Genomic DNA, 11,189 nt, shown 5'->3' on the forward strand with positions numbered 1-11,189 from the left:
TCATTATATTGAAATATATTGATGCCGTATTAATATATTAAGCTGCTACTGGAGGAACTCTGGATGGCAGAGAACATCTAAGTCTGAAATAAGTTTCTGAATGGGAAGAGATGCAATGTCATAGATATGTACACTATCCAGAATTTGTGGACACATTTTGCATTAAGGGTTCTTTTGGGGGGTGGGAGGGTAAGAAGAGGATGATGACAGTGGTACAAAGTAATTTCAGTACCATTTGATTCATCCCTGCTCATACATATAATTCACCCATTTCTGTTTTGCAATGTCAATGCAGTGCTGAGAGCATTCTTTAAAAAAAAATCCTACCTTGATTGGTAAACAATAATTCTCACTCTGCTTCATGTGGCTGAGATGCTTCGATTCTCTCCTATGCAGATAGGAGTTCTCTCTCTTGTGTCACAGTGTGGGGTGTGACCGCCGGCCTTCCTTGCTTTTGTGTGTGAATTTCATTAGTCCTGTTGCCACTGCTGTCCGGAGCGTCTAACAGGCATTGGGTTGGTGCACACAGCCTTGATGCCCAGGGAGACCCCACCAACCGTGACCGCAGCAGGGGTCATGGAGGAGGCCTGCGCCAACTGTGGGACCCTCCAACAGAATTTAAATGCAAATGTAGCTGCCTTAATTGCATTAAAGAAAAAGATAATCGATACTTACCCCTTGCTGACAGAATACCAACAACAGTGCAATGACATTGTTTGCTAAAAGAGAATGTCTGATCTCGGAAGCTAAGCAGGGTCAGCCCTGGTTAGTACTTGGATGGGAGACCGCCTGGGAATCAGGCTTCCTGCATTGAGCAGGGGGTTGGACTCGATGGTCTTGTAGGCCCCTTCCAACCCTATGATTCTATGATGTCGAGCAAAGGGCTGGATGTGCCCGATCTTGTCTGATCTCGGAAGCCAAGCAGCATCAGCCCTGGTTAGGACTTGGATGGGAGACCGCCTGGGAATCAGGCTTCCTGCATTGAGCAGGGGGTTGGACTCGATGGTCTTGTAGGCCCCTTCCAACCCTATGATCCTATGATTATATGAAAACAATGCTCTTCATCAGCAAGTGGAACAAATGTTCCAGAAACTATCACCTCTAAAAAAGTTAAACTCAAGGAGAGCTGGAGTCTATGAAAGCAGAGCTGGAGGAGAAAAAGAGTTCACTCAAGACATACCAGGAGACTCATCTGGAATATGTTTGGGTGAAAGATGAAATGGACAAAAGTCATACTGTGAATAAAAAAAAATGGAAACTAAAATGAAGAAGCTTGAAAAGGCTGCAGCAAAACACATCTGGGAGTTCAAGCAGTTGAAAGCAGAGAAGAAACTTCTTAAGAAGGAATTGAAGAAAGTACAGAAAAAGATGGATGGCTTTCCTAATGCAAAGCAAAAGGAAATGCTGAAGAATGCAGAGACCCAGAGTGAGAGAGAGAATCCAGTAGCAAACCTAGACAAAGAAAAAATTAAGCTGCTACTGGAGGAACTCTGGATGTGTATTGATGGTTCCACAGGGAAAAGTTCGATCAACAAAAATGACTACATCTTAGAAGCAGTGTAGAATCCACAAAAATTCAAGAAACCTCAAGGAGAGAAGCTGCCTAGTTGTTCTTCACCTGGAACCTGCACAGCGCAAACCTCTTTGGCATCATTGCAGATAAAATTGGACAACAGGCCTGCCAGATATAGTGGTCCATTAGAAAGCAAGGCCATGGAAACTACTGAAGCTTCCAACAGTGACAGAGCTTTTTATGAAGGTAGACTTCATAAGAAACAGACTTCTCTAGAAGTCGCTGCTCAGACAGACTTAGCAGCATTTAGCATGGATCTCTTCAGAAGAACTTGGTGAAAACCTGCAAGATGTTTTGAAGTGGGGGGAAAACGTCTATTTCTGCTCCATTGACTACACTAAAGCCTTTGATTGTGTGGATCTCAACAAACTGTGGCAAATTCTTAAAGTGATGGGAGTACCAGACCACCTTACCTGTCTCCTGAGAAATCTGTACGAGGGTCAAGAAGCAACAGTAAGAACCAGACATGGAACAACCGAGTGGTTCCAAATTGGGAAAGGAGTATGACAAGGCTGCATATTGTCACCCTGCTTATTTAACTTATATGCAGAGTACATCATGAGAAACGCCAGGTTGGGTGAATCACAGGTCGGAATTAAGATTGCTGGGAGAATTATCAACAACCTCCGATATGCAGACGATATCACCCTAATGGCAGAAAGCGAAGAGGATCTCAAGAGCCTCTTGTTGAGGGTGAAAGAGGAGAGTGCAAAAGCTGGTTTGAAACTCAACATTAAAAAAACTAAGATCATGGCATCTGGCCCCATCACTTCCTGGCATATAGAAGGGGAAGAAATGGAAGCAGTGACAGATTTTACTTTCTTGGGCTCCAAGATCACCACAGACGGTGACTGTAGCCATGAAATTAAAAGACGCTTGCTCCTTGGGAGGAAAGCTATGGCAAACCTAGACAGCATAGTAAGAAGCAGAGACATCACCTTGCCAACAAAGGTCTGTCTAATCAAAGCTATGGTTTTCCCAGTAGTAATGTATATATGGCTGTGAGAGCTGGACTATAAGGAAGGCTGAGCACCGAAGAATTGATGCATTCGAACTGTGGTGCTGGAGAAGACTCTTACGAGTCCCCTGGACTGCAAAGAGGTCAAATCAGTCAATCCTACAGGAAATCAACCCTGAGTGCTCATTGGAAGGACAGATACTGAAGCTGAAGCTCCAATATTTTGGCCACCTAATGCGAAGAGAAAACTCTCTGGAAAAGACCCTGATGCTGGGAAAGACTGAAGGCAAAAGGAGAAGGGGACGGCAGAGGATGAGATGGCTAGATAGCATCACCGATGCAATGAATATGAACTTGAGCACGCTCCGGGAGAGAGCGCAGGACAGGAAGGCCTGGCGTGCTATGGTCCATGGGGTCACGAAGAGTCGGACACGACTGAACGACTGAACAACAACAAGGCCTCTTTACTTGTTCTCTTTACTTGTGGGAGAAACCCACAAGTAAAGCGAACTATCAAGTATGACAAGACTGAGGAAACGTGGGCTCTCCCACACTGGAGGCATTGAAGATGAAGCTGGTCAGCCATCTCTCAGAGATGCTTTGACTTGGATTCCTGCACTGAGCAGGGGCTTGGACTCGATGGTCTTATAGGCCCCTTCCAACCCTACTATTCTATGATTCTATGATTCTTCCCACTCTACTGTCTACCAAACAGTTTTCCTTGGCCACTACTCCAGTTACGTTCTTTGGAGACATAACAGATTCCAGTGATGATTAAGTGGACTCAAATGCACAAATGCTTGGAAGTATTATAGAAAAATGTGATCAGGATGGACCAATAGTTGAAACTCTACATGAAAAACATTCAGCAGAACCTTGGAAAAAATGCAACTCTTTTCGAGCACAATCCTATGACCGCTAGACAGCATCTTGGAGCTAGTGCACCTGTGAAAATGTTGAACAGTATGTATCCAGGGCTATCTGCCCGAGCAAGAATTCGCCACATCCTGAAAGGTAACATTCAGCTTGTCATCTCTAAATGGCAAGAATATCCCACAGCCTGTCCATCAGATCAGTGGCTTTAAAGGAATTGCTTCCACATCCACTGCTTTTGTTAAAACAGGGACTAAACTCAAGTCTGACCTGAGGAACCATTCTCCATGGTGAGTGAGCCTACGAAAAGGATATTGGTTCCCATGTTCCTGCCAAAGAGTACCAAAAGGCCAAGGCTGGATAGCAAGGCACCAAAAGACCTCTGCAAGACAGAGTTTTCAGCTAGATCCTCAGGTCCTGACATATGTTGCCCTGCTGATGAAACTGTCTCTCTGAGCAACAGGGATGTTATTCAGTCAATAGGTGACTGTGATTCAGAATTGCTTTGGGGAATAGAGAAAACTGATGTTCCTGATAGTAGGGCTATGACTGACTCGGTCTGCAAGATTCTTTCCTGTGCAATTAGAAGTTGTGACATGTTGTTAAGAGGATGTGAGAAGTTTCAAAAAGGAGAGCAACTGTGTGAATCATTTCGGGGTTTGCCAGGAATCCTAACTCACATTTGGCAGAATGATGCTTTTAAGGTGGAGCAGAGGCAATCTTTCTCTTGCACTTGTTCTTGCAGGTTTTGTTTTCCGCTCAAGGCAGCTTTAAACAATCACATTCAGTCCAACAAGCTGAAAGCTGAACCATCTGCCCAAAATGTGATTCAATGTGGATGATTATATAGATAAGGAGTGGAATGACTTCAGTTTCTTAAGGTGAAATCCTATGCATGTTTAGACAAGAAAAGGGTCATATTCCTCAGGCAGCATAGCTGGGGACTTCTGAATGTCTAAACAGGCGTACGATTACACCTTCAAAATCCTTAATGAAAAAAATGTCCATAAATCTTACATCGTGCACAGCTCTGATGGCGCTGAATTTCTTCAGATCTGGGAGCTCTACAAGGTCAAATGCTGAAAGCTGCTTTGGTTACCCTCAAGCACACCCCTACCTGAAGTGAAAACACCCCTCAGGGTCCCTTACAACCACACAATCGATTCTGGCTTGCGCTCTCAGGTAAGGGAGGACAGAAGCAGTGCACACAGCAGCCTGACTGATAGGGTGACCACCTATCCACTTTGACAGAGGAAAGTCCTCTATTTGAAGCACCCTAGCCTCCTCTGTTTTGAAGGCATCCTCTGTTGGAAGAACCCAAGTCCAGTGTACAGATAAAGAGCCATCAGAAGGAAGACCAGGGGCTTGAAGCTGCCTATCACCAGCAGACAGAGCAAGGTAAACAGGTCACCTGGTCACCCTCTTCTAAGCTATGGTGAGATATACTGTATTTCTATTTAAATTATAGTAACAATGTCTAAATTTGAACATATACATATAAATTAGCATATGTGAATTTCATGCAAATTGGTGTCCTCTTTTGTCCTATTTTTGGGTGATACATTTCCTCTTTTTTGGCACTTCCTAAGTGGCCATCCTACTGACTGCCCAGTCCATTGGTCCACTGTATTGGCAGGAGTGGGCAACTGTAGCCCTCCAAATGTTTTGGCCTACAACTCACTGGATTACAACCCGATCTCGTCTGATCTCGGAAGCCAACCAGGGTCAGACCTGGTTAGTACTTGGATGGGAGACCACCTGGGAATCGGGCTTCCTGCACTGAGCAGGGGGCTAGACTAGATGGTCTTGTAGGCCCCTTCCAACCCTATGATTCTATGATTCCCCTCATGCCTCACCACTGGCTGATAGGAGTTGTAGGCCAAAGCATCTGGAAAGCCACAAGTTTCGCACTCCTGCTCTATGGTCTGCAGGAAAACACTGTTGATGAGGTTGTCAGCAGCCTGCAGATTTCCTGGAATGTATTGCTATATAGACTTTTGACTCTATGGAAACAGATTGCTTTCTCTCTTGTTGCTTTGCTTCTGCCTAAGGCTGGAACAAGAAATAGCCAAGGTTGTCCTGCTTCCAAAGTGACTCTTACTGACCCCAGCCTTGGGGATGAGTTTGACCCATTGATTTCTCATCACTTGGTTGCTTTTATCTGAATGTGTGAATGACCCCATTGAAAGCTTTTGTGTTTCACCTTTGGTTCCAGTGGCACAATTATAGACAACTTTAGACTCTGGACTTAACTATCTTATACAAGGAGGGGGCTTGTATAAAGTATGGCTGTGTGCCGCTTTGGCCCGAAGCCCGAGTCGAAGCAGGCAGTTTGGGTCACTCTGAGCCCTTTCTGAGGCAAAGCAGAAGGGGCACGAAGTGACCCGGAGCAGGTCAGGGCCTCTCTGAAGTTCTCTGATATAATAATTTTAATTTTTAAAAAAACACACACAACAACAACAACATAAACACACAATACACATACACTAAAATATCTCTTAGGATTGTAAGATATCTACCTTTGGCTCCCCTTACACAACAAATGCTTATTATTATTCTCTACTTCTTATCTTAGTTGTATATCATACATTGAGTTCACAGACATCATCTCATTTCCCTCCTAATTTTAACAACCAAAACAAAAACGGAGAACTAACCATCTCAACCCCTTCATGGATCACTGCCTTGTTGTGGCGAAGGGGCTTGCGTAACTCAGTGAAGCCATAAGCTATGCCGTGCAGGGCCACCCAAGACGGACAGGTCATGGCAGAGAGTTCTGACAAAATGTGGTCCACTGGAGAAGGAAATGGCAACCCACTCCAGTATTCTTGCCAAGAAAACCCCATGGAACGTATCACAAGGCTAAAAGAGATGACGCCGGAAGATGAGCCCCTCAGGTCGGAAGGTGTCCAATATGCTACTGGGGAAGAGCAGAGGGTACTTCCAAGTAGCGCCAGAAAGAGTGAAGCGGCTGGGCCAAAGCCGAAAGGACACTCAGCTGTGGATGTGTCTGGTGGTGAAAAGAAAATCCGATGCTGTAAAGAACAATATTGTTTAGGAACCTGGAATGTCAGATCAATGAATCAAGGTAAGGTGGAGGTGGTCAAACATGAGATGGCAAGATTGAACATCGACATCTTGGGAATCAGCGAACTAAAATGGACAGGCATGGGCGAATTTAATTCAGGTGACCATCATATCTACTATTGTGGGCAAGAATCCCTTAGAAGAAATGGAGTAGCACTCATAGTCAACAAAAGGGTGGGAAAAGCAGTACTGGGGTACAATCTTAAAAATGATAGAATGATCTCAGTACGAATCCAAGGCAAACCATTCAACATCACAGTAATTCAAGTCTATGCCCCAACCACTGAGGCTGAAGAAGCTGAGGTTGATCGGTTCTATGAAGACCTACAACACCTTCTAGAACTAACACCAAAAAAGATGTCCTCTTCATCATAGGGGATTAGAATGCTAAAGTAGGAAGTCAAGAAATCACCGGGATAACAGGCAGGCATGGCCTTGGTGTACAAAATGAAGCAGGACAAAAGCTAATAGAGTTTTGCCAAGTTTTGCCAAGAGAACATGCTGATCATAGCAAACACTCTTTTCCAACAGCACAAGAGGCGACTCTACACATGGACATCACCAGATGGTCAATATCGAAATCAGATTGATTATATAAAAATAAAAAACAGATCTGCTTAATAGCCTGCTTGAATAAAAAGGTCTTGGCCTGTTGGCCGAAGGACAGCAGAGAGGGGGAGCGAAGCTAGCCTCCCTTGGCAGGGAGTTCCACAGCCTGGGAGCAGCCACCGAAAAGGCCCTCTTTCTCCACCAAACGCTCCTCTGAAGGCAGCAGTCTCAAAAGAAGGGCCTCTCCCGAAGATCTTAGGACCTGGGCAGGCTCGTATGGGAGAAGGCGGTCTTTCAGGTAGCCTGGACTCAACCCATATAGGGATTTACAGGTCACAACAAGGACTTTGAATTCTGCCCGGAAACACACCAGTAGCCAGGGAAGCTACTGTAACGAGGGAGTCACACATTCCCTGTAACTGGTCCCAGTCAACCGTCTGGCCACAGCATTCTGGGTCAGCTTTAGTTTCTGAACAGTTTTTGAAGGCAGGCCCACGTCGAGCACATTACAGTAGTCCAAAGGGGATGTAATTAAGGCATGTGTGACCATGGCTCCATCAGACGTCTCTAGGAATGGGCACAGTTGGCACACTGCTATAGTCTAGAATGCCTTAAATTCCTAGAACCTGGGTAGGGTGGCCATTATCCCATATTAATCCTGGATGTGGTCCTGGATTAGTACCCTGTTAATTAAGTACAGCCTGGCATGATAGCAGAAGGTCTAGCATAATCAGGAGTGTAGTGGTGGCAGGTCACACCGGGACTTCGCTCCTGCACTTTTATTGAAGCCAGCCCCCAGCCAGGTCGCCGTCTGCTAGGGGAGGAGGAAGCAGAGGAAGGGCGTGTGGGCGGCTGGCGACTGCCTCTCATCCACCATGCAGAGCCGGCCAGACAAAGGGGGCAAGAGAGGGAGCCTGAGGAAGCTCTGCAGCCTCCTCTTGTCTCCTCCTCAGCTCTCGGGTCCTCCGCCCGCATACTTGAGAGTGAGCCCCCCATACCATCCATATGATAGGGTTACTAATTTATCTGAAGTAGAAAAACATACATCATCATTGTTGTCCATATCTGATTATTATTTATTTAATTAGGACACAGTCCTATGCATGTTCAGACAGAAAAAAGTCCTACAATTCCCAACGTTCCCCAGCCAGCTGACTGGGGAATGCCCAGAATTGTAGGACTTTTTTCTGTCTAAACATGCATAGGATTGCGCCCTTAATCAATAGGATGTATCAATAGTCTACTTTATCTTTCCTTGTTTCTGGTCACCAAAAGAAAGTTTGAATAAACATGCCTTCAGCTGCTTCCAGAAGATGCACAGACTTTGGTTTTTACAATATATGTGGTACTCCGGCAGGTACCAGAGGGTAGCACTGGGAGAGGAGGTTTCAGACCCATGGCCGCTCACTTGTGGGGTGCCACAGGGTTCCATTCTCTCCCTGATGCTATTTAACATCTATGTGAAGCCGCTGGGGGCTATCATCTGGAGGTTTGGGGTGCGGTGTCATCAATATGCGGATGACACGCAGCTCTACCTCTCGTTCAAATCTTCACCAAGGTTGGCCGTAGAATCCCTGTCCAAATGTCTGGAGACGGTGAGTGGCTGGATGGGGAGGAATAAGCTGAAGCTGAACCCTGACAAGACCGAGGTACTTTTGGTGGGAGACAAGAGGAGGCTGGGGGATGTTGACCTGGTGTTGAATGGGGTACAGCTACCCTTGAAAGACCAGGTCCGCAGCCTGGGGGTCATTTTGGACTCCCAGCTGTCCATGGAGGCTCAGGTGTCAGCTGTGAGCCGGATAGCGTTGTTTCAACTCCACCTGATACAGCGGCTGCGCCCCTTCCTTCCCGACCATCTGCTCCCATCGGTAGTACATGCCCTGGTCTCCTCTCGTTTAGACTACTGTAATGCGCTCTACGTGGGCTTACCCTTGAAGACGGTTCGGAAGCTGCAGCTGGTACAGAACGCGGCGGCTCGCCTGATTAAAGGCAGCCGCCGGCGAGATCACATCACTCCAGTGCTGAAGGAGTTGCACTGGTTACCAGTTGTTTTCCGGGCCAAATTCAAGGTGTTAGTTTTGACCTTTAAAACCCTATATGGTTCCAGCCCAGCCTATCTTAAGGAGCGCCTCCAGCAACACCAGACAGGCCGCTTAACAAGATCAGCCTCGGATGGCCTTCTCTCTGTCCCATCAGCCAGGACAGCTAGACTGGTGGGGACGAGTGAGGGGGCCTTCTCTGTGGTGGTCCCCACTCTGTGGAACTCCCTCCCCAGGGAACTCTGCCATGCCCCCTCTTTAATGAGCTTCCGCCGCACATTAAAAAAGTGGCTGTTCAGGCAGGCATTTGGGGTGGGCTAGGTATTTTAGAAAATGTTTTTACTGTAGAATTTTATTGTTTTAAACTGTTTTATTGTACGCTGTACATCGCCCAGAGTGGCTGGGTGACCAGCCAGATGGGCGATTAATAAATTTAATAATAATAATAATAATAATAATAATAATAAAATACTTTACAGAGTATTTGTAAATACAGAGTAAATACTTATTTATCAAATCAATAAATAAGCAAAAAAAAAAGTCAGGTGTCTGCCCCTAGAAGCTTACAATCTAAATTTAAATTTAATTTGTAATCTAAAGTTACAGAGCTGTTTGAATCTTAATTTTTGATTATACAAGTTGTTATCATTATCATCGTCATCATGTTCTTTTTCCTCACACCATTTAGATATAATGTGCCTTTAGGAAGTAAGGGTGTGGAGATGTGAATGGCCTAGACCCTTGTCCTCCTCTTGAAAATATGCTCCCATTGTTCTGTACCTCTTATTGAAAAACGCACATAAAGAGGATTTACATACCCTTAACTGAGGTTTGTTTGGGGGGGGGTCATTATTGCATCACCCTTAAACCTCCTGATGCTTAAACTTGTTCTTGGCAGCCAGAACCAGCTAGAGCACCATCCTATCCCACGCCCACAATCCCAGGGCAGGGAAGGAGAACAGGGCCACAGCAATACACCAGCTTCCTTAGTAAGTGTGTTTCGGATTGGCGCCTTTTTGTGCTTTACAGTGCAGGGGTGGGAGGAGCTCGAGAAATTTTATGGAAAAATTTCTTTCACATCTTGATGAACACGAAAAAGATGGAGGCAGATGGGTGGTGCAAATGAGAAGCAAGATGATGTCTTGTTCAGCTATTGAATTATTAATATTCATTGTAAGAGTTGGTTTGTGCCAGTTCTTAGGATTTATCACACAATCCTAGGCATGTTTACTCAGAAGTCAGTCCCACTAGGTTCAGTTGCCAACTGGGCTTTCTCCCAGGTAAGTGTGCGTAGGACTGCAGCCTTAGCGGCCTTCCCAAGATCTCTGGAAATTGAATTCGAAATAAAGACCCATCGGATTGCGCTGTTAATTCTTGAACGTTAATTTCTACAGTAAGCAGAATTGCCAAATGCAGCCTGCTCTGTCAGGCTGCATTTTTGGCACAAGGCTGGCATGACCCTGGGCAAACAAACCATGGTGGAGAGAAAGGAAACAGAAGAAAATCAGTTGGGGGGAGAGGAGAAAGAAGTAAGGTGTGTGTGTGTGTGTGTGTGTGTGTGTGTGTGTGTTTGTTTCAATCCAGCTGGTTGTGTGGGTGTTTCTGTTGTGGGATGGGAGAGATATAATGAAGGGGCTTAAGGAAGGCTAGTGGGTAATGCTGGGACGCTAAGAGAGTGTGCAAGGGGGCTGTTTCAGTGAGAAGGGAACTGTCCATGGGGGCTGAGTTGAGAGGGTGAAGCTTCCATAGAGTATCATGTTTTGGAAACCCAAAATGTTTGTGTCTGAGTGAGTGAGTGAGTGAGTGAGTAAAAAAGATTAACACCCCTGCATTTTTTCTCAGACGTCCAATGGAAACACCCCTGCCTTCCTCTCAGCTGCACTGTTTTTGGATCCCAGTCGAAGGCTGCATATCTTACAAGGTTGTACAATCTTAGAAGGGGCGTGGCTGTGACTGTCACAAAGGGACCCTGCACTTCTGAATTTGCCACTACACTGAGCATAATAGAAGATTCTAGCAAGCTGGGCCCCATTAAATGACTTACCAAAGGTGTCCAAGAACAACAGCTCTGAAAGTGTTTGGAGAAATGAAACTTTCAGACAATGTGTCA

General features: G+C 45.6%; 1 protein-coding gene across 1 annotated transcript in view; it reads right to left on the reverse strand.

The window, feature by feature from the left end:
- Positions 1-11,189, reverse strand: part of A4GALT (alpha 1,4-galactosyltransferase (P1PK blood group)) — a 90,955-nt gene that overhangs the window by 36,011 nt on the left and 43,755 nt on the right. The gene's annotated exons all lie outside the window — the stretch shown is intronic.

The sequence above is a fragment of the Heloderma suspectum genome, chromosome 7 (genome assembly GCF_057233095.1).
Source record: "Heloderma suspectum isolate Gila_16-S chromosome 7, 16-S_ref, whole genome shotgun sequence".
NCBI classification, from domain to species: domain Eukaryota; kingdom Metazoa; phylum Chordata; class Lepidosauria; order Squamata; family Helodermatidae; genus Heloderma; species Heloderma suspectum.